Raw genomic sequence first — 23,959 nt, 5'->3', positions numbered from 1 at the left:
TCAGACCTTCTGAGAAGGATCTCTTCCCCTTAGACCGGATCTTCCAGGATTTCTGGGGTTCTAAGGCCTTGGAGAACTGAATAGGAGCTGAACCCAAAGCGCCTCCTGGCTCATCCTCTCGCCAGCCGCTCCTCAACTGGTAAATCTGCAAAAGAAATGCAGGAGCTAGGGCTAGAAAGGCCTGTGGCATCCTTGAGAGGTGAACGCTAGGCAAAATGAGTCTTTTTGAGTCAAAGAAAGGAAGTTTAAAATAGATCGCTAAAAATCCAAGATGGCTGCCACCAGAAAATTTGCTAAATCAAAAAAAATTTTAAAATAGCAATTTTAGAGTTCTGGAGGAGGAGAAAAGGCAGGAAGTAGACCTTTGCTGCCCCGGGTGCGGAACCAACAATGACTATACAGAAGCTGCCGCCCAGTCCGACACCGACGTGGAGGGAAGGCATGCCACCACCAAACTGTGACCCCCACCCCTCAGGACAGGATCAGTAAGGCCTCCACCAACACTGCTAAGGTCCCAATCTGCTGAAGGAAGTCCAGCAACAGGCAAGGTGCTCCGTGATGGCTTCCTGCCAAAATTCATACTACCGTTTGCACACACTTTGTGACCTGGCTATCTCAACTAGTGAACACTGACTTGGTTGACACGCCGCGAGAAGGGGAAAGAGGGAGTTCACCGATTCCTCTGCAAGCATCAAAACAAAGAAATTAAATAAATTAAGTCCTGAAACAGCCGTGACAGCAGGGGGCACCCGATATATTCACTGTGTACTTCCAAATTGTTTCCCATCCCAGCACTGAAATACATACATATATATATATATATATATATATTAATGTGAGGAGGGAGATAGGAGTGCAGGACTAAACAATATGTGATTCCAGGGGAAGGGCAGGGAACTGGCACCACAGTTATGCCCTTGAATAGGCCCCCAGGCAACCTAATCCCTACACTCAACCGTGACAGCAGCCAAGCTAGCCCAAACTGAGCAACCGCTTCCAGTCCACGCCTAACAGGAAATGAAACCAGTAACAGGAGAGGCCATCCCTCCACCTGCGGAGACAGAGAATACTAAACTACCAGTGAGCAGACCATCGTTTATACGATGGAACTCAGCTCTGTGCTTTTTCCGCCTCTAGAGTCATCTGCTGCTGATGATAAGGAAAACACTTTAAAGTTCAAATTGAGGAAAAGACTAAATACAAACAATCTTTTAAGTCTATTATGAATGTGCAAGACAAGTTATGAACCACAATTTGCTACAATGGTAAACAATATGCAGACACAGATAACTCAACGATATCCATTACAGTTAACAAGTCAAAGTTAAGAATCAATATTTCATGTTTAATAAGCACTAATTTTAAGCAAATTAGATCACTGCAACATGGTTTATCTAGGAATTACTAAGTATCTACTCATTTACAGACAATACAGAATTCAGCTGTTCAATTAATTTATAAATTAAAAAGGCACCTCCTTATGTAGCTTTACACTGGTTACCAATCGAAGATAGAGTCATGTTTAAGCTATGCTGTTCAGTGTTTAAAATGGCTTGACCCCACTATATATATATATATATACACGACTATTTTAATTTGCAGGCCACTGATTGGACAATATTATAATGATCAGAAAACTTTAACATTACAATTTCTCAGTTTAAAGGGAATTGTATCTAAAAGATTGTTCACTATCTCCTTTCCTTATCAGGCTGCCTCTGCATGGTCAATCTTGCCAATTCAAATATGATCTATAGTAATTACCTTTAAAAAAAAAAAAAAAAAAAAAGCACTTAAAACTGTTTTGTTTCAGAAATTCCATCTTAATAGTTATAAATGGGATAATGTCTTATTTATGTTTATTTTGTAATGCTTAATATACTTAGTCTGAACAAGCAAGTTAAGACAATTAAAAAAATTAGTAGTATGAGTAAGCATGAAATTTTTAGGTGGCCTTCAAAGTTCTCTCCTATTCACATTGCGGCTCTTTACAAGAAAAAGGTTGGAGACCACTCTATCGCTCAGTGCATTAAACCCAAGGGTCCAACTCTCAGTCGTTTTCTGCATCTGCCCCCAAGTTTCTCCTTCACCAAGTCTGTAGGAGACCAGGATATTGTTCAGCTCCCAGGCAAACAGTTTGAGCCACTGTTCAACACCATTTAGCAACCAGACTCAGGTTCTATATACTAATAGGCTTCTTGAAGGAATCAAAGTACTGTTACTTCAATTGTTGGCCTAGATGTCAGGGGTGCACCGCAAACCCAGCTTGTACAAATAAAGGTGAAGGATTCTAGTCTTAATTCTAACAGGAAATTCAAAGGAGAAGGAAAGCGTGGATCAAAATGAACCCCCCCCCATAAAAAAACAACAAACAAACCCAAAACCAAGAAAAAAGCATGCTGGATATTTTCCCCTCTATGGCCTTTAGCAAGATATGGATTTAAAACCACATAGTCAGTTACAGTTAACACGTCTAATAATCTAAGAGGAAGCAGGTTTGAGGATATAAAGAACACATTGCGGGACAGGGAGGCGAGAAAGAACTAAGGCCTAGATGCACTAAAGAGGATCAGAAAGACCACATGGGTCCCTCCGACACGATTTTTTGGCCGATGCACTAAACAGTTTGCATGCAAATGATTCGCGTGGATGTTTATCGTAAGCCCCCACTCAGCCTCCGACTGAGTACTGTGAGAGCGACTCTCACACATGTGCAGAGCCGGTAAGGGAACCCCAAAAAGCAGCCTTCCTGCCTGAATTACGGCAAAGCTGGGTTAGACCGCTCAACCAAGCCCCTTGCCAGCACCTGCAGGAGCCCAAAATGCTACCATACCGAAAACCGGACCCCGCGAAAGGAAAGAAACACTCACCCGACATCAACAACGACGGGCAACCGAAGGAGCAGGAACATATGCTGGAAGAAGCAAGGGAGATCAAGCTCTTGAGGATGAAAACCACTGTGGAAAGCCGGTACTCCTCACAAGTGACTGTGTGGTTGTTTTGTTTTTTAATGTGGGAAAGGAGAAGTAACCAAGTCACAACGGCAAATAGGGAAAGGGACCTGCGGTAAACAGGTGTATCCCAGAAGAGGGTGAGGCAGGGACCTGGGGGGGCCCAGGTGTAACCCCTAAAGCACACCCCTCATCTTGAAATATCCAGGCCTGGGCCGAAATCCACAAGCAGAAGCCAGGAGCTGTGAAGAACCCATCCATCAGTCTGTGGGAGATAGAGAATACTGGTTGGCCAGGAAGCTGTGCATCCAAGAAGGCTGAGGATAATTCAGTTCTCTCTATCTCCACCTGCTGGTTGATGGACGTAATCCCACTAGTCTCTGGATTCATCTGCTGTTGATGACAAGGAACAACAACAAAGGCAGAAATAGTCACACCAAGGTTCACTAAGGGGGCGCTCAGGACCAAAACTGTGCACACCACGCAAACCATGTACAAACTATCATGGATAATACCAAATTAAAGGGTGCTCTCAATATGAACAAGCAGCGATAGGAGTCCAGCTCCAACACTTCACGAATTAGGTAGAGGTAATATACCCCCACCCGCACACCATCATTGAGCACCCTGGGTGTACTGTAAATCAAAGTGAAAATATCCACCAATCTAAACCAATAAATCAAAACAGGGGAGTTAACAGGTGAAACCCAGGGTGCTCAATGATGGTGTGCGGGTATATTACCTCTACCTAATTCGTGAAGTGTTGGAGCTGGACTCCTATCGCTGCTTGTTCACACTGAGAGCAACCTTTAATCTGGTATTATCCATGATAGTTTATACACGGTTTGCGTGGTGTGCACAGTTTTGGTCTTGAGCGCCCCCTTAGTGAACCTTGGTGTGACTATTTCTGCCTTTGTTGTTGTTACTAGTTTAGGTTTTTGGCAGCTTTTTGGAGTGTATTTTGTGGTTGATGACAAGGAAGCAGTCTTCCTGCCACTCAGCTGTTCAGGGCAGAAAATTTTTTTTTTTTTTAAAAACAAGAGCATCCCCCTCCCTGTCGAAGACGGCCATCCCTAAGAACCACCACTGCAAAATGACCCGACCCCCACGGCAGCAAGAAAATGGCAGGAGGAATGCCCACTTCCTCCTACCGTACCGATCCCTACAAAATAAAATTGGCAAGAGAGAAGCCCACTCCTACCCCACCCCACCCCCGGTACCTTTTTGCATTGGAAGGAGAAGGGAAGCACGGTCCCTCCTCTTTCAAGATCAGACGATCTTAACTGCAGGGCCTTCCTTCCTAGGTACATCATGTGATGCACAAAGTCATGAAAGAGCATCAATCGCTCTACTAGTTTACATGGCATTTCAATGTTAATTAGCTTATTTGCATGGTTGGATTGGGGAATGAGCGATCGTGAAGAAAACCACCCAGCGAGCCGTTTTCTGCACTGGGTTGGAAAAAAAGCGATCGTCACTAAAGCAGTTAAAGCTGGCTTTAGTGCATCTGGGCACTAAGTGGGAGAATACTGCAAATAATTTTTTTTTTAACATTTAATTGTCCATACTTTCTGCATTATATTTTAAATTATTCAAAAACTAAAAACAGAGAGTCAATGAAAAATGAAGGCTGATAACCCCTATGGGCTAGTGTGGCTATCAATATCACATTTTAACACATAATTCTTAAATATTTTGAACAGAAATTTCTTATTAGAATTATGCCTACGGGAATTCTGTACAACATACAATTTAACACATCATACTTAAATTCCACTGAATCAGGAAGCAATGAAGCAACAAACAGTCCACTACTTCTGCATTATATAAACTCATTATTGCAGTTCTTTCCTAAAGCTAAATTTGTCATTACATAAACATCAATCCAATGATTTTTAAACCATCATTTAAAATTATCTTTGCAGCAAACTGCCATTCCACAAAATTCTTGGCATCTCTCTACAATCATGACATTGCAAATAGCAGTAGCCCAGCCCTGCTGTTGATATGAAAAAGCAGTGCGTTCTCTCTAAGAATATGCTCCTTGGGATTTGTTTTTGCTTTAAGCTCTGTCCAAATATAAATGCTTTGAACTTCTCCTACTTTTGGGTAGTGCTCTCTAGTTTCTTTAACTGACAGTTTTATGGACGTCTCAAACCTTTTTACACAATAGTTTGTTTTAGCATTGTATATACAGCATGCAGCGCAAGTTGCACTACAGAAGCACCATACATATACAGGCAGAAAATGTGTCAATTTTATTTGTACCATGCATATAAGCAAGGACTGCTCAACATGTTCTGCTTATTTCATTCAACAGACAGCTCTGTACATTCCCTATGTAATGTATTCCTTTTTGGGATCGGGTTTACAACCAACATAGAAACATGACCCTAACTTAAGGCTTAATAAGCGGAAAGCTTAAGTTGACAGCTACAATGCAGAACTTCTATTAATTTATTTTCTTCCTTTTTCCCTTATAATGGAAACAATGCTAATGGATATTCTAGCTCCAGTTCCTGTAATATTTATTAACAAAAAGCTGTCACGAGATGGTGACTAAATTCTAGCACAGTAAATATTATACTGTACAAGCAAAGCACAGTCATCCTGGGAACACATCACAAATCTTGCAAGACAAAAGCAGTTATCATGTTTAAACATAAGAATAGCTTTACTGGGTCAGATCAAGCCCAGTAAGTAGCCCGTTCTCACGGTGGCCAATCCAGGTCCCTAGTACCTGGCCAAAACCCAAGGTGTAGCAATATTCCATGCTACCAATCCAGGGCAAGCAGTGGCTCCCCCATGTCTTTCTCAATAACAGACTATGGACTTTTCCTCCAGGAACTTGTCCAAACTTTTCTTAAAACCAGCTGCGCTATCCGCTCTTACCACATCCTCTGGCAACGCGTTCCAGAGCTTAACTATTCTCTGAGTGAAAACATTTTTTCCCTCCAATTGGTTTTAAAAGGAATTCTTTTTGCCTTATCCCTATGGTTTTCCCACAGACCTGAAGAACTGTTGCTGGTTCAGAGAGCTCTCAGAGATTAGGATTGCTGTGCAATTGCATCACCCACAAGTCTTAGAGGCCACTACACGAATCGAGCAATGCAAGGAAATTACAGCTGCATCTGCAACGCCTGAAACCTACGGACTTCAAACAGTGCCGAGAAGCAAGCAGTCCAAAAGGCTGGAAAAGCACACATGCATGCAGCAAGAAGAGAGCAGCGCCGTGGCCTCCCGAAGCATTTCGCAATCGGGCCCAGCGGGCCCCGGACGGGGACGCACCTCAGCCAATGGCCCGGGGGGGGGGGATGAACGGCCCCGTCACATCCTGCCCTCTCCCCCGCCGCAGGGAGTCCCGGAGAAAGCAAGGCCGCCGCCGCCGCCCGCAGGAGATCCGCTTCCTCCCTTCCAAAATGGCGGCCGCAGGAAGTGTCGGGCCCGATCTCCTCCCCCGGCCGCTCGGGGCGGGCGAGTCTGCTTCCTCCTCTCGCCGACCGGCTCCCAGCGCGCGCGCGCGCCAATTGCGTAGCGTCCGACCCCCTTCTACTTACGCAAAGAGGCGCGCTGCGTCCAGACCCCGCCGCCCCGCCTCTCGCGCACCTTCGCGCGACAAGCGTCTACTACGTCAAGAACGCAGCATCCGGCCAAAAGGCGCAGGGCTCGGCCACCGCTCCCCGCCCTAATCCGAGTCAGTGCGCAACAAGCCGAGGATGCGCTGCTTGCGGACAGAAGTGCTCAAGTCTTCCACCTTCAAACGAAGGTGTCCCTGACAAAGCTTGAAGTGGCCTACTGGGCATCCTAAGGACCCCAATCGGAGGTAGGATATCCTCTTTATTTTCCCCCAAAACAGAAAAGTTCCAATGTACCAAAACCACTTGATGACCAACCTGTTCAGCCCACCTGGAGTTTTTCTTTTTTAAACCATTTATGCTGCAGTGATTACCTAGCAAGGCTATTTGATCATTTTTTATTTTATTTCTTCCATTTGTGCCTAATCTTCTGTAAACCACATAGAACTTCACGGTATTGCGGTATATAAGCTGTTATTATTATTATTATACAAGCTCTAGGCCAGAGGTGTCCAACCTTTGGCTTCCCTGGGCCGCATTGGCCGAAAAAAATGTTTCTGGGGGGCGCTGCAGCAAGACAGAGGAGGGAGCCAGCAAGACGGCAAACAATGCTTCGCCCTCGACCGGGGCCACACAAAATCCTTCACGAGGCCGCAGGTTGGACACCCCTGCTCTAGGCGAAGGGGTTAGAAGAGAGTAGGGAGGAGAGAAGCAGGTCAAATATTTCATAGATAGGAGCACCATCTATGTAAATGATATCTAAAGGAATAGAAAGGAGGAACCGTTAAACAATAGAATTCAGTTAATAAAATAAAAATAAACTTGGCTTTTCTCAAAAATGTAACACCCCCCCCTCTCTGTTACCCAAAACCCCCCTTTTTCTCTGTTACTCTCAACCCACAACCATCCTTTGGAGTTCCATTTTATCTTAGTCCTGTAAACCGTGCCGAGCTCTATGACCGTGGAGAAGATGCGGTATACAAACCTAAAGTTTAGTTTAGTAAAAACAATGGAATAAAACTTAAAATAATTCATAAATACTCCTGAGGAAGGTGTTTTAACTGAACATGGCCCATGTTGGGTCCCTGGAACACAATTTGTGGATAGTGTTTTAAGCCTTTTTCTGAAGAAATAATAAAGAAGGTTTTTATATTGTTGGTTTCCACAATTTTTGTCTTGTTTAGGACAAGTACTGACAGCCACAATAGTCTAAATAAGTGTAACAAATCAATAGGGTCTGATGCACTAAGGAGCAAATGCTGAAAGTTGTACACTGATGCCAGAGCACACAGCTTCCAACACAAATACAAAAAAGTTTTACTTCTCAATACAATAACTTAACCATATGCAAATTTGAAGAGCATACAAGCATTTGTGCAGTGCTCTCACACATCTGGGCATGTGTTACAATGTCATTCTGCAGGTAAATAGCATCAAAAAAATACTTTGTGCATAAATTTTTTTTAAGATGACAGCATTTATGTACAGATCATTCCAGCACACATGCGTCCAACTATGAGCAGAAGTCACCTGCCTTTCAGTCTTAACAAGCTGTGGGTATTGTTATGCTCACAACAAAAAGCTTGTTTATCAAAATCAGCATGTAGAATCAGCACAGCCATTACAAGGTAAGAAAGCTTGTAAATCAACATAAGATATTGGAATTGATGGTAACTAAAGATTTTTTGAACCATAGATACTGTTCCCAAAAATTCCCTGATGCAGCGGAAGCAGATATGGCCCCGCGAAACACAGGCCGCGTCGGAATAAAGCCAGTAAAAGGAGCAACAGGTTAAGTTAAACAGTCATGGGATTTACCTTGTGAAACTAACAAGTTGAAGAAACAGATTTTTCCCAAGATAAGTACTGTACTGTTTCACTTGCTTATACAGAATGGATTGGAAGGTATAACCTTTGAAATACTGTACACTGTGCTGATTCTGTATAGAAATAATCTGTAAGGTAGATAATTAAAGTACACCACATGAAAAATCTCTTGGTGCGTACATGCAGAAGAAAGAATATATATTTTTATATGACCAGGACCATACAATAGGTCTTTTAGAGACTAAATTAATTAAATAAACAATAAAAAGGAAAGGCAAATAATAAAATAAAACAAATTGAAGGGGTTTCAGCTAGTGAATCTGTTCACACTACAACCCTAATTGGCTACATAGCTCCACATTGAAGCTCTTATTCCCTATAGCAGGGGTAGGGAACTCCAGTCCTCGAGAGCCGTATTCCAGTCGGGTTTTCAGGATTTCCCCAATGAATATGCATGAGATCTATTTGTATGCACTGCTTTCAATGCATATTCATTGAGGAAATCCTGAAAAACCGACTGGAATTTGGTTCTCGAGGACCGGAGTTCCCTACCCCTGCTCTATAGAGAAAATACAATAAACCTTATAGCTCTATTTCTTTCACCAATGGGTTTTGATATGGTTTAGTACAGTGTTCTTCAACCGCCAATCCGCGGAAATTTCCTGCCCGGGTGGAACGTGCCTCGGGCCTGAGGAGATCAGTGCATAGAGCTGCGGGCGGCGGCAGTGAATCCTATGCCTGAACCAGCAGCCTTCTCTCTGATGTCACAGGAAAAGTTTCCAGATGATGCGCGAGGAGCAGCATGTGGCTTTGTGCGCTCATCTCCTCAGGCCCGAGGCACATTCCGGCCGCGGACTGGCAGTGAGGAAGAGGGAGCCAGTCGCAGGCAGCATAAAACGGCCAGGTGGGAGCGCTGGTATGTTTCTTGCAGAGGGGGAGGAAGAGAAGAGAGACAGCTGGCTTTCTCAAGGTGTTTTTTGTAAACAAGAGAGGGCAGGACCCCCACCCTCACCCAAATGCCGTGATGAAGGGATGGCACATGGAGGGAGAGAGACAACAAAGGTAGGGGGAATGATTTTATTTTCAATTTAGTGATTAAATTATGTCAATTTTGAGAATTTTCATCTGCTGTCTATATTTTGCACTGTTCAGGAAGAAATGTACTTGTTTCTTTTTCTCTGGGGTTGTACTGCATGCAGAGTCTTGAATCTTAGAGTTTCGTTTGAATATATTAATAATTTTAGTTTGTGGTCCCATATTTGCATAGGGGTAATCTGTTCTGGTAGGAATGAATGTTGAGAAGCATACAGTGTGCTTTGTGTAGTTTAATTTTGTGGTTAACCATTATGTGTTGTTAATAAGATTATATTGTGTGTATATATATGAATGAATAGAAAAAAATAGTGTTACAATTAGTACTATTATGGGGGTGGGGTCTGGGGCGGAGATAGGCAGGATCTGGCCACAACTTAGCCCAGTGCTCTTCAACTGCTGGTCTGCGGACTGGTGCCGGTCCACAAAATAATTCTTTTATTTCCACCAGTCCATAGATGTAAAAAGGTTGAAGAATACTGGTTTAGTATATGATACTTTTGAACCACATAGTTATTTTTTTGTGTTGTTGAACACAATAAAAAGAAGTTATAGGCATTAAATCCTCAGATAAAACTAACCCTTCTACACCTCCTCTGACCTGAAGTTAAAGCTCCTGTCCTGTGCTCATTAATGTCTTCCAGGCACTTCCCTGCATCAAGGCATAAGAACAGCAGACCAATGGTCCATCTAGCCCATTATCCCGTCTTCACGGAGGCCAATCCAGGTCACAAGTACCTGGCAAAAACCCAAATAATAGCAGCATTCCATGCCACCGATGCAAGGCAAGCAGTGGTTTCTCCCATGTGTGTCTCAACAGCAATTTATGGATTTTTCTTCCAGGAACTTGTCCAAACCTTTTTTTAAACCAGCTACATTAATTGCTCTTACCACATTCTCTGGCAACGCATTCCAGGGCTTAACTATTCTCGGAATGAAAAAATATTTCCTCCTACTGTTTTTAATGCTTGAATACCACTTAGGCTATAAGTGGTATATAAATACATAAAATAAATAACTTCATTGAGTGTTCCTTAGTCTTTGTAAATATTGATGCAGTAAAAAATAAATCCACTTCTACCCATTCTACACCACTCAGGATTTTGTAGACTTCAATCAAGTCTCCCCTCAGCCATCTCTTTTCTAAGCTGAACAGCCCTAACCTCTTTAGTCTTTCCTCATACGAGAGGAGTTCCATCCCATTTATCATCTTGGTTGCTGCGCTTTGAACCTTTTCTAGTGCCGCTATATCTTTTTTGAGATAAGGAAACCAAAACTGAACGCAATACTCAAGATGAGGTCACACCATGGAGCGATACAGAGGCATTATAACATTCTTAGTCTTGTTTACCATCCCTTTTCTAATAATTCCTAGCATCTTGTTTGCTTTCTTGGCTGCACATTGGGTGGCAGGTTTCAGCATTTGTCCATGATGACACCCAGATCTTTTTCTTGAACACCAACCCCCAAGTTGAACCCTAGCATCTGGTAACTATGATTTGGATTAATCTTCCCAATGTGCATCACTTTGCATTTGTCCACATTAAATTTCATCTGCCATTTGGACACACAGTCTTCCAATTTTTAAGGTCTTCCTGCAGTTTTTCACAGTCCGCATGCATTTTAACAACTTTGAACAGTTTAGTGTCATCTGCAAATTTAATCACCTCACTCGTAGTTCCAAATTCCAGATCTTTTATAAATATAAGTTAGTTAAATAGTATCGGTCCCAGTATAGATCCTTGTGGCACTCCACTATTTACTCTCCTCCATTGCAAAAAATGGCCATTTAACCCTCCTACCCTTTGTTTTCTGTCTGAAAACCAATTCTTAATCCACAATTGAACATTGCCTCCTATCCCATGATTTTAATTTTCTCAGGAGCCTTTCATGAGGAACTTTGTCAAAAACTTTTTGGCTAATAGCTTCATTGACATTTATTTCATCCTACACATGGATTTGCATTTATCTATTGTGCAGATGTCACACAAACTCCATATCAGCAAATGAGCAAGTTTTGTGCATTGCCTCCTAAAGCAGCATTTTCACTGCAGCACTCCAGGACCGGTATGATTTCCGCCCCCCCCTCCTCCTCAATCAACCTTACGTATAATCATGAGTCCACCCCCTCCCACACTACAATCTAGAGGCAGAATGAAATCAGGTTTTTCAGTTTCTGTACAAATCAAAACCAGCCCTACTCCCAAATACACACACTCCCTCCTCCTGCAACCAGATAGAACCTCCCTTAAATCGCTGTGGGCCTACGGATGGTAGCGCTTTTGATTCCTGGAGGGGAGGGGGGTGGATTCAGTTTCAGATGAATTCAAATTTTGGGCTGGTTTCATTGCCAAAGTTAAAACCAACACTTGGTCTGCCTCTACTATATTCACATCGGTTAATTTAATTTAATCCTTTGAATCATTCTTGCAAAAGAGAACTTGATATGATTTACATTAGGACTTTGCACAATATATTAATTTAAAACTTTATATGAATTATGCTATATAAAAAAACAAATCTGAAAAAGCAGAAAACAAGAAAGTCTTTCATCTTTTTTGAAAGATGACAGCAACTGATGGGTAATTCATTCCATAGATTGGTAAATAGAAAAGAGCAAGAGCAGAAGATTTGACTGAACACCTTTAAGCGATGGAAAAGACAGTTTATAAACAGCAGATCTACGGACACTGACTTGGCAGACCTAAAGGCAGTGGTACAACTGAGTCCTTATTGTCCATAAAATATTTTAAAAACTAGGCAGGCACACTTGAACTTGACTCTTGAATGAATAGGAAGCCAATGTAGTGATCTCAAGAGGGGCATGACACATTCAAATTCATTTTTGTTAAAAATCAGCCAAGCTGCAGTTATTCTGTTTTCTGCATCGTTTGGCTCTCTGTAAGTTTGACCATATTGCCTAAACTCTTTTGCTTAACAAATATTTCTGTTCTATGTTCACAGCTGAAGCGGCAGGAGCAGGACCACAGAAGACAAACGCAAATAGTGATGGAGGTGTGGTACACCCTGATCAATTTTCAGAGGATTGCGTTAGTGAAGAGATAGCTAAACAGAAGGTGGACAAAACAATGGGACTGGATGGCATACATCTGAGGGTATGGAAGGAACTTAGGGAAGTTCTGATGGCTCCACTATATGACTTTTTCAATGCTTCTCTAGAATCGGGAGTGGTACCAGAGGTCTGGAGAAGGGCAAATGTGGTCCCTCTCCACAATAGTGGAAGTAAGGAAGAAGTAGGGAACTACAGGCCAGTAAGTCTGACTTCTGTGGTAAGCAAATTAACAGAAATGTTTTTAAAACAGAGAATAGTAAAATTTCTGGAATCCAGTGGATTACAGGGCCCGAGGCAACTTGGATTCACTAGAGGCAGATCTTGTCAGACAAATCTGATCAATTTCTTTGACTGGGTGACCAGAGAATTGGACAGAGGGAGTGCGCTTGATGTGGTGTATTTACATTTTAGCAAAGCTTTTCACAGTGTTCCACACAGGCATCTAATAAATGAACTGAGTGCCCTTAGTACAGGCCCCAAAATGTCAGACTAGTTGAGTAGAAGGCAATAGAGGGTAGTGGTCAATGGAGACCTCGCTGAGGAAAGGGATGTTACCAGTAATGTACCTCAAGGTTCGGTTCTTGGGTCTGTTCTTTTTAACATTATTGTAAGCAATATTGCTAAAGGACTGTCAGGTAAGATTTGACTTTGTAAATGATACCAAAATCGGCAAGCTTGAAGAATGGTCTGAAATTTGGCAGCTAAAATTGAATGCTAAGAAATGCAAGGTCATATACATTTGGGCTGCAAAAACCTGAGGGAACAGTACAGTTTAGCAGGGGTGAAGAACTTTTGTGCAAGAAAGAAGAGCAGGACTTAGGAGAGATAATATGCGATAAGAACATAAGAATAGCCTTACTGGGTCAGACCAGAGGTCCATCTAGCCCAGTATCCTGTGGTCCATTTAGCCCAGTATCCCGTCTTCATGGAGGCAAATTCAGGCTACTAAAATGATTAGTGGTCTTCATCATAAGGCATATAGACTTAAAGATCTCAATATGTATACTTTGGAGGAAAAGTGAGAGAAATGTTAAAATACCTAATTGGCATAAAGGGGCCGCGTTTCTGATGACATCATCAGTAACGCAGCAGAGTGAAATCCCCAACGGACAAGGCCAAGCATCCAGTTTAGAGTGTTGCCGACCCGACACTGCTTCGGATGAAGATAGGGCTTGCTTGCGGTCGGCGGGGAATGAAGGATGGTCAGCAGGGGTTCGGCTGCGCGTTGGGAGGGGAGGGCGGCCAGCCAGATTGAAAAGTTGCCGGCAAATCCTGGACTAGGGCTTAATTTTGGGGTAGGGTTTATATTAAGACCTACCCCAAAAATGATACTAGGGCTTATTTTCAGAGAAACACGGTAGTTAAGAGGTGATAGGCTCAGGAGTAATCTAAGAAAATACTTTACAGAAAGGGTGGTAGATGCATGGAATAGGCTCCCGATAGAATGAGACAGATAGAACACTATGCAGAGCAAGGATATGGTGAAGTGCAAAGAAAGCAATGGACCATCGAGTCAATCTGTGATTTAGAGATCAGTCCCAAATCAAAAATTACACCTAAGATTTTAACAAAATTGGAAAAAGATAATCGTCAATAAAAAGGCAGGGTAGGAGAGATGACGACCTGGGGCTGGGGAAAATAATGCCTTTAAGTTTTGTAGTGTTTAAGCCAGGGCAGGGATATGAAGGCATTATATCGAGTGTGGAAAGACGAGCAGAGGGGTTGGTGACCTGGTAGAGGATCTGAATATCATCTGAATAGCAGAAGGGGACACAGTCTTGCTCTTGGAACGGAGGGGGGGGGAGAGATATTAAAAGGGTGGGAACCAAAAGAGAGCCCTGGAGTACCCCAGAAATAACTGAAAACAAAGGGGAGGGGAGTCTTCATGGAAAAACTGGAGAGTATGGTTGGTGAGATAATCAGAAAGTTAGTAAAGAACTGTACCCCTAATACCTAAAGAATGAAGGCAAGAGAAAAGAAGACAAGTGGTCAATTATGTCAAAAGGGGAGGAGAAGTCCAGAAAATAAACAAAATCAAGTGGTGCTGGTCAAAGGCACAACAGATGGTACTGTGAAAAATCAATTAGAGCTGCTGTGCTATGGTTTCAGTGAAATACCAATTGGAGTGGATGTGGGGCATTAGTGTTCTCCAGGAAAGATTCCAATTGGAGAAGAGTCTTAAAGAAATTTAGAGACAGGAATACTTTGGTTTGCTTCAGTCAGCGGAAATCCACCTAAAGGCCACTACCAATGATATGCTCTGTGATCTCATGTGCATCTCCTAACTGGAAGGTCACCTCAGGGAATCTGTTAATTGCTGATCCCAGAGCAGCAAGGCATGGGGCCTTATAGCCCACCAATACCCGGACCTCAATTGCTGAGGTGAAGGACTGCTTAAAGAGCTACTTTCCCTTCCTGTTGTACTCATCCTTCAACATCAACTCCCTTCCACCAGAATTGACTTATTAAATCACCTTGGAAATCTAAAGAAACTTGTCTAGGTCCTTGTTAGGCCCAGCAGGTAGAGTCTACCCAAAAGCCTGTTGCCCTGGGGCTCCCATTCAACCAGTAGCATGTGGGAAAGGTCCCTATGCAATGGAAAGGCCTTAGGTAGTATCCAGAGGCCCTCAAAGATGGATTCCCCACCTGAAAGCACTGACTGGGACAATGCTGTAATGTGCGAGACCTCAATCACAGAATCAAATGAGGTGGCTCAGCAATTTGCACCAGAAGAGACAGACCTCTGGGGAAATGGCCTCCTCAGCTGGTGAGAGAGCCTCCAACTAGAGCCCTTAACCATCCCTTCAGTGAGACCTCAGTAGTTCTCTGGAAAGGACATAACTGGGAGCACACACTATCAGAAGCTGTCTGATGTATTCAATGATAGTTTGCAGTATTTGACCCTGCCCTTGGTCACCACTCCCAATAGATCCATTAGTTAACTATCTAACATAAGTTTAATATCCAATTTTTGCTCACCAATGCAGTAAGAAGATATACAAATAGGACCTGTGTAAAATTTGGATGCTAGTCAGGGAGAGTACATTAGGTGCATGTGAAATAGGTTCTGTACTAAGAACACAGTGATGTGTCAAGTCTGAGCAGAAAAACATATCTGGCACACATCTGGGCATGTGCTGGAATGCTATTTATGCATAAATATCAGCATCACAAAACATTTTATAAACAGCATATGCACAGAAGTGTGTGTACCTACACAATTTATTTCTGCTCAGATCTATATGCAGCTGTAGCTGTCCTTTACATAGAAAGGTCTCATCCTGTTTAACTATATTCTTCATGAAGGCCATGAAAAAAGTCAGCATGTCCCAGATGCTTACAGGAAAAAGAACAGGAATTAAATCCTCACAAACAGGATCAGGCACATTGAAGAATCCACATGCCTTGTCCATTGGAAATGATATAACATTTCTTGCTTGTATTTGTGGTCTATTTTGCAATAAAATTTATCAGTTAAAAAAAATCCTCACAGACACTACTGAAGAAGAACAAACTAGCTCTTCCATGCCTCCTAAGACTTGGTGTTGTGCACAGAAGACTAATGCTGAGTGCATCTCTGCACTGGGGGGGGGGGGGGATAGCTAAGAGGTCCTTTTACTAAAAGGCATTAATGTAGCATTAGCATGGGAAAACAGGTTATCACAAAACACACTAAAATGCATTGCAATATTTTGCCTTTTTTTCACATGCTAAACATGCATTAACTATTGTTTACATTTTTGTGGGTAGGGCTTCATATGCAAAGCAAATGGGCATTGCTGTGCTATCTGGCTAGCACATTCTGATTACCACATGCTAACTGGGTAATACATATTTAACCTAGGAGCACTTATCACTTCCCAAATAGCAGGTGGTAAATGTTGCATTAAAGCCTGGATGCACTAAACATGATCGCCAATACCAACTGGATCACTGTTGGCTGATTCTCTGGCCCACTGTGGAAGATGTACCAAAAAGATTGCATGCAAATGATTCAAGCGAAGGTTCGTTGTAATCTCCATCTCTCGTCCAATTGATTGGTATATGACTCTCACACATGTGCAAAGCCAACAAAGGGAAGCCTGAGAGGGCAGGGAAAGCCCGGATAGCAGCCTCCTACCACTCAACTGCTCGGGGCAGGAAACCTTTTTTTCTCTTTTTTTAATGGACAGCACAATATCTGCTCCATAAAAAGAAAAAAAGCCCTCCCTGACATCCCGGCACAGGGAATCAACCAACCCACCCCCCATGCCCCGCAGTAGTGAAAATGGCAGGACGGATGCTCCCCACCCCCGATAGAAAATTGGCAGGAGGGATGTCCACAGAACCCTCTCGAACCATCCCCTACCTCCTGGGGGGGAAAAAAAAGAGCAGGAGGATGCCTACTCCCTCCTGCCACCAGAAGCTCCCCCAAACCTTTGGTAGACATTGAAAGCTGGAGGGAAGAATGCTCCCTCCAGCTCAGAGGCCTGCTCATCGAAAAAGATAAGCCTTCTCCTCAGTGCACCATGCCTCACATATAACACATGCAAAATATCTTTGCCAATGAAAAAAAATCCAGGTAGACCTGTCGGTTTTCTCCAATCGCTAAAATCTGTTAAATTTTTTTTTTTTTTTTTGCATAGCCAAGCTATTAGTGCATCAGTCGCTTGACTACTTTGCATGGGTTTCAGCTAATTTGCATGGCCGGATCAGAAAATGGGCGATCGAGGAGAAAAACACACAGTAAATCAGGGTCGGTAAAAGTGATCGTCGCTAAAGCTGTGAAAACAGGTTTATTGATGATCACTGACTTTACTGCATTTAATAGTAATTCTTTATAGGGCTTGCATGATAATGGCAACATTAGCACAAAACCTGAAAAATTAAATCTGGGTTTAGGGAAAGTTCCCCTTCAGAATTTTTAAACCCACATTTCAGCTCACTTTAGTAAAGGGGTTCCTAGAAGCCTTATATTAATTTTTCTGCATTGTGAGCAACCATCACACTATCTGCACTTTTGTTCTACTGGGGCCCTTGAACTAGCTTTACAACTCTCTGATGATCACATTAAAAAATAAATTCAAGGTTGTTGGTTTTTTTTTTTTTTGTTTTATATCAAAGCTTGTTCAACAAATATTGCAATACTGCCAGCTCTTGGCTCAGCATAACAGAAAGAGCTTGCACTTAAATGTATATTCTACACATACTGAACAATTCCTCTGAATAAACTATCTGAATCAGCTCTACCAAAAAAAAGTGCACAGTTTCAGCAGGCACAAATAGTAGGGCAACCTGGCCCACCTCGATTCTGCATTGCCACCTAGCCAGAAAAAAGCAAAGTAAATGTATCCACACATAGTGAGTGTGTGTGTGTGTATATATATGTGTATATATATATATATATATATATATACACACACACACAAATACAACATACACACATGAATAGTTTCCAAGTTTATTAAAATTTTGATAAAACGCCAATCATATGTAAGTTACGTCTGTATTGTTTTTAATTAGCCTCTTGATAGTTTCCCCATTTAATTTTATTGTACAACCCTTAAAATTTATGATTGGCATTTTATCAAAATTTTAATAAAAATGTGTGTACACTGTGTAAGGCACTGTGGAGACCAGGGTCATTTGGGCATTAATTTAGCAGTATAGCAAAGTCCCCACATTCTGCACTGTCACCTAACCAGAAATAAGCATGATTGCATATATGTGTGTGTGTATATATATATATATATATATATATATATACACACACAATCATAATCTAACCAGAAATAAGCATGATTGCATGTATGTGTATATATACACACATACATACAATCATACCTACTGTAATATATCAAATACAACATGCACACGTGAATAAATGTGTATACACTGTGCAAGGCACCATGGAGCCCAGGATCATTTGGGCATTAATTTAGCCGTATAGCAAGTCTCTCTTCCCCTCATCAGACAGGAGGAGCGTGGAGGAAGCTTTAACTTGGGGAGGGGCAGGGACGCTATGGAGTGCGTAACGTGCGTCCCCGCTGACAGCCGAGCCCAAGCCTAAGAGGCGGAAGGAGCGCGAGGAGCGAGCGAGCGCGCGCGCACCCACCCCTCCCCTCCCCGCCCCACCCCACCCCGTCGGCTAACGGTGAAGAGCAGCCCCTCAGCCGGTGACTTCCGCACCACAGAAGGCAGAGAAGTCACAGCGTCCCACCCACCTAAAGCAGGGCAGCGATGACTGCCCTCCTCCCCCCCCCTCCGCAGAGCAGGACCCGTGTGCGCAATGCAGGCTCCACTCCCCTCCGGGAGGGAGGAGGGAGGATGCTGAGGAGAATGCGACCTCTCTTGCAGCCCCTGCCCCTCGCCTCCCCTCGCCTCCAACGCACGGACGATGCCGCGGGCCAGGCAAAGAGCCCGGAGCGCAGGCCGCGGCCTCGCCTCTTACCTGTGGTGGGCCTCGGCGTCGTCGAGGCTCCGTCCCGGCAACCGACGTCCCCTTCCGTCGCTTCCTCCTCCACACCCGCAGGGCGACGGGCGGGAAGGAGGGGACGAGAGAAACCGTCAACCGAAATTAAAAAATGATATCGCCGCCGAGAGAGAAACCGACTCCACTCCGGCTCTCGCTCTCTCTCTTCCGCGTCTCTACCCGTCAGCAACCGCCCTCCCCCGGGCGCGACGGTGGTTTCTCCCAGATCCTCGTAATCCAGCCGCAAAGAGGAATTTGCCACACACAAAAAAGAGGGGGGATAGGGAGGGGAGACGACGGGGTTTCTCTCTTTTTTTCCGCGTCGGTGTGCACGCACGGACCTTTCGCACCCCAAGCGCAGGACGAACTGCTCCCGTCTGCCACGGTCTCTGACGTCACACGCACGCAAGACGTCGCTCGGAAAGGGGCTGAGAGAAATTGTAATCGGTCCAATGCGATGATCCTCTGGGATTGTTCCCTTTCTCCCGCGCACGCGCTTTCCTGGTTGGGAAATAGGGGGGGTGAGGATGAGAATGTGACGTAACTCCTCCCACCGCCCTCGCGGAAAGGGCGGGATTTTATTCTCGCGCGGATGAACCTATTGGCCGACCCCTTCGGCCGATGATAGTTACAGAACTTGGAACGCGTTGGCCAATTAGATCACAGAGAACAAAAGGTGGCTTCGGCTAGAATGCCACGGCACAGGTGATAGGTCATGGTTTTATCACAGATGATGTCATGTTATAGGGAGTTGTGATGTCAGACAGCAGGAAATGACATAGCTAGAAATGTCAGTACACATAGCATGAATCACGGTGGCTTCTAGCAAAGCTGCAGCCAGTAACAGCACAGGATAGAAGTTTGGCCTATAGAATAATGTGGCAGATTAAGAAGTGGTGTACTGTGGTCCATGATGAAATAGATTAGTAGTTGCTTCTCTGTTTAAAGTTGTTCCTTAATATTCGCTGAAGCCAGGCTACATTTCACCCACTCCTTGCTCAACTTTTGATTGTAGCCTTCATTGTATTAGTTATAGCAATATTTTGCTGGTTTATAGAATTAATACAAACCATCTGTAGTTGTTAAGAATCCTTGGCATCAACACTGATCTCCAAGAAGTTGGCACAACCAAATGAGGGCTATGATAGCACTTTCTGCGTCTTTAATTCAATTGGAATACCATCAAGATCATGTGACTATTTTCCATTAAAGCTTTAATTACTGCTATGATTTCTTTTAAAATATCTGGTACTTCATTGGTGTCAGCTTCCAGTTCAATTGCCCCATGTTATCTTCATTACCTATTTCTATAAATTTTCCATATACAGTGGAACCTTGGTTTACAAGCATAATTCATTCCAGAAGCATGCTCGTAAAGCAAATTGTTCGTATATCAAAGCAAGTTTCCCCATAGGAAGTAAGGGAAACTCACTTTGATTGGTTCCACCTCCTCCCCCCTCCCGAGGCTACCGGCACTGCTCCATTCCCCCCCCCCCTTGAGGAATCCAACGCTGCTCCAAACCCCCCCCCCCTCCGAGCACATCAATGACACTTCTTTTACCCCGACTTGGCACCAGTGCCCGAAGATCCTCCTTCTTCTGGCGCGGCCTGGGCTGGGCGGTGCATTGGAGATCCTCTCTCTTCCGGTCTGGACTGGCTTTGAGCATTTGCGCATGCTCAAAGCCTTCTGGTCTCGCTCTCTCTGAGATTAAGAGCGAGACCAGGCTTTGAGCATGTGCAAATGCTTAAAGCCAGCCCAGCCCAGAAGAGGGAGGATCTTCAACGCACCGCCCAGCCCAGGCCCTGCCAGAAGAGGGAGGATCTTCGGGCACTGGTGCCAAGTCGGGGTAAAGGAAGTGTCATTGACATGCTTGGGGGGGGGAGGATGCCAGTTCACGGGGAGGGGAAGCTGGATCGCGGGGAGGGGCATGGAGCAGCGTCGAATTCCTCAAGGTGGGGAAGGGAGGATCTCCAACGCACCAACCAGCCCAGGCCGCGCCAGAAGAGGGAGGATCTTCGGGCACCGGCACTAGTGCCAAGTCGGGGTAAAAGAAGTGTCATTGATGTGCTCGGGGGGGGGGGATGTGAGTAAGGGGGTAAGGGATGTCATTGCCGTGCTCGAGGGGGGATGTAGGATCGCAGGCGCTCGTACAGCGAGGCAAGTTCGGTTTACGAGGCACCAAGTTTGCAAATGTTTTACTCGTCTTGCAAAACACTCGTAAACCAAGATACCACTGTACTGTAGTCTTTCCATCTCTTTTTAATGCTTTCTGGGTCTTTCATTATAATTCCATTGGCCTCTTTTAATCATCCCGAATCAAGGTTGAAATTTTTGTCGCAATCTCTTATGATCCTGATGCACTCATCTGGGTTTTCTGTTTACAGGCTGAGTCAGTTTTCTGACAAATAGCCTTTAGCTATTTTTTTTTTGTCTTGCCAAACTTGACAATGAAACACTGCATTTGCAATACCTTTTCTCCATCACCAGAAAGTTGTGCTTGTCTTCTTTGCTCTGATACTTTTCTGGTTTCTTCTGAGACTCAAGGTGATTTCTGGGCTTTCGCTTCTGGAATGTTGTTTTAGCTTTTTATATCATTCTATAATGCTTCAGGTTCTCTCTCTCCTTTCTCAAGACATGCAAATCTGTTGTTTAGTTTAATCCAATAATCTGATATATTTTCAATGTCATATTTTCAGACTCTAATGATCTTCTTGTGAAGCTTTCAGTTGATCTTACATGTGAAAAGTTTGTGGTCACTTCCACAATCAGCTCCTGGTTTCGTCCTTGCAGTCAAAACTTCATATTTCCTGCTCTGTCCAATGCAGATTTAGTCAGTTTGATTTCAATACATGCCATTTAGAGATCCATGTGTACTGGTGACATTAGTGATGTTGGAAATGTGTATTGATGATTGACAACTGGTTCATTTTGCCAAACTGTACTGTTATCAGCAGCTTCATTTCTTTCGCCTATGGCGTGTTTTCCAACTACTGTTTCTTCAGGTGTACTTTCTACTTTTGGACTGGGCCCCATAATGATCAGGTATATCTTGTTTCAGCATTTGTTCTATTACACATTTTGTTCATAGAACAATTCTATAGCCTCATCTTCTGCATCTGTCAGAGCATATACTTGTATCAAGGCAACATTGATCAGCTTTCCCTGTAGATGGATCGACATGACTGTCACTAACAACATTGTACTTTAGTACTGTCTTTGAAAGATAATTGTTGAGGATGAATGCCACACCATTTTTCCTGTGCGTTTCATGATCAGAGTAGCAGATCCAATGCTCATTTATTGAAAATGGCCCTGTCCTTTCCAACCAACATCATCAATCCCTATCAAATCAATTTTGGATTTTTTCCATACAATTTCTGATTTTCCTTGATGCATGTTTCATATTTTCTTATGTAGAGAACAGCTTCTTTGAAGCCACAAACAAACAATACAGGTTAAACTTTTTAAGCCATGAATTTGGATGCTAGATAACCAAACATCAACTTTTCAGAATCAATTACAAAGGCAAAAGCTGTGTTTTGGAGGCAGGCCACTAGAATCACTGACACTGGGCATCTGTAAATGTAATCTTCGAATAAAAAAAATCCAGCAACTGTCTTCTGCTGTCCTTTCTTGCCAATCAATGACTTATGTGTGAAATAACCACCACCACCAACAATTGTTGCCTTAATGAGGGAATCCAATTCTTCATCACCTTGAATAGCAAGCTGCAAATGGCAAGGAGTAATACACTTCACTTTAAGGTCTTTTGATGCATTTCCTGCTAGCTCAAGAACCTCAGCCATGAGATTCTCCAGGATGGCAGTGCTGTATACTGCCGCCGTAGCCCCCACACGTCCGTGGCTGGTAGTCCATGACTTCAAGTGCCTATGAATACGGCCCACGGGGAACTGCAGGCCGGCTCTCTGCGAGCGGGAACCGCTTTGGTCTTTGTCTTTCCAGAATGCTTTCCTGCCTTCCCTCCAGCAGCTTTACAACGCTTCAACCTCACAAACAACCTCGGCTCCAGGAAATAGAAGATACGGTGGAAAATTATTTCCATCAAATTCAAACTACAGCGTCTCCCGCAGTCCGTCGCTTTATCTCGCCAACTAATTCGCACATCCGGGACCTAAACTGAAAGGGGTGGGGTCATCTTTACAGCTTCTGATCTCCCTTTTCTCTCCAGCAACAGCATCAGGATGTACTGGCGGCTTTAGTCCATCAGCTTCATAAACACTGAGCATACTCTGCTACTGTCACCAATAAACGTTTTATAAAAACTCCAGTGCCAAAGCATACTGTTCCGGTAACACAGATTTTTAAATATGAATAAGGAACTTCCAGTGACGGGGTGGCTGAAAATATGGGTGTAAGCATCATTTAGATCCAGAGAAACTAACCAGTCATTCTGAAAATGCAGCATAAGATGGTGGACATAATTTTTTTTAACAAAGACCCATTCAGTTTCAACAAATCTAATATTGACCAAAAACCATCTCGTTTCTTGGTGATTAGAAGTACAATGACTAGAAGTCCTGTCCCCATTCATGAAGAGGCACCATGGAAGAGTATCCTAGTGGTTAGATTACTTGAGTCTGAAAGAGGGACTGTAGTTCCTTTTTTAGTAGGGAAAAACAGTGATGTGGACGCTTTGCAGTAAACAGGGAGGACTAGAAGGAAAGCAAAGTTCAGTCTGTAACACTGTGACAGGATCCAAAATATCCAGCACTCACGTAATGGAAGCCAGACCTGAGCTATGCATAAAATGGTTAACAGACATACACAGCGGAAATATCTTGGGGGGGAGGGGAGGGGGAAAAACAACTTACCTGTTGGCAGACTGGAAAAAGCATGCCATATAGGGTAGAATCAAACTAGTGGTTCTCAGTATCTTATCTGCAGGAGTGTGTAAACCCCACATGTCTGAACTGGTCTAGAGAGGAATCTAAGTTACCCTTCTTTTCCACCCAAAGAATAGGACTAGAC

The 23,959-nt window shown here is 43.5% G+C and overlaps 1 protein-coding gene, 1 long non-coding RNA gene and 1 pseudogene across 6 annotated transcripts in view; 1 reads left to right on the top strand and 2 right to left on the bottom strand.

The window, feature by feature from the left end:
• Positions 1–19,438, bottom strand: part of BRD4 (bromodomain containing 4) — a 180,788-nt gene extending 161,350 nt beyond the window's left edge. For 2 of the 5 annotated variants that reach the window (XM_033925117.1, XM_033925120.1), the window contains exon 1: positions 18,949–19,438. The gene's annotated coding sequence lies outside the window, so the exon portion shown is untranslated. Of the gene's footprint in view, positions 1–5,961; positions 6,089–6,239; positions 6,437–18,948 lie in introns of those variants that run through there. The other 3 variants (XM_033925118.1, XM_033925121.1, XM_033925122.1) reach the window with 2 other exon arrangements.
• LOC117350661 lies at positions 6,488–10,222 on the top strand. Its single transcript, XR_004537278.1, has 3 exons — positions 6,488–6,774; positions 8,223–8,317; positions 10,090–10,222. It is a non-coding gene; the product is annotated as an uncharacterized LOC117350661 (long non-coding RNA).
• Positions 19,439–22,427: 2,989 nt separating the features above from the next.
• Positions 22,428–23,033, bottom strand: LOC117349826 (annotated as a pseudogene).
• Between the last annotated feature and the right edge of the window lie 926 nt (positions 23,034–23,959).

The sequence above is a fragment of the Geotrypetes seraphini genome, chromosome 16, assembly GCF_902459505.1.
Source record: "Geotrypetes seraphini chromosome 16, aGeoSer1.1, whole genome shotgun sequence".
NCBI classification, from domain to species: Eukaryota; Metazoa; Chordata; class Amphibia; order Gymnophiona; family Dermophiidae; genus Geotrypetes; species Geotrypetes seraphini.
The sequence above is the reverse complement of the archived record's forward strand: the minus strand, read 5'-3'. Positions and strand labels throughout refer to the sequence as shown.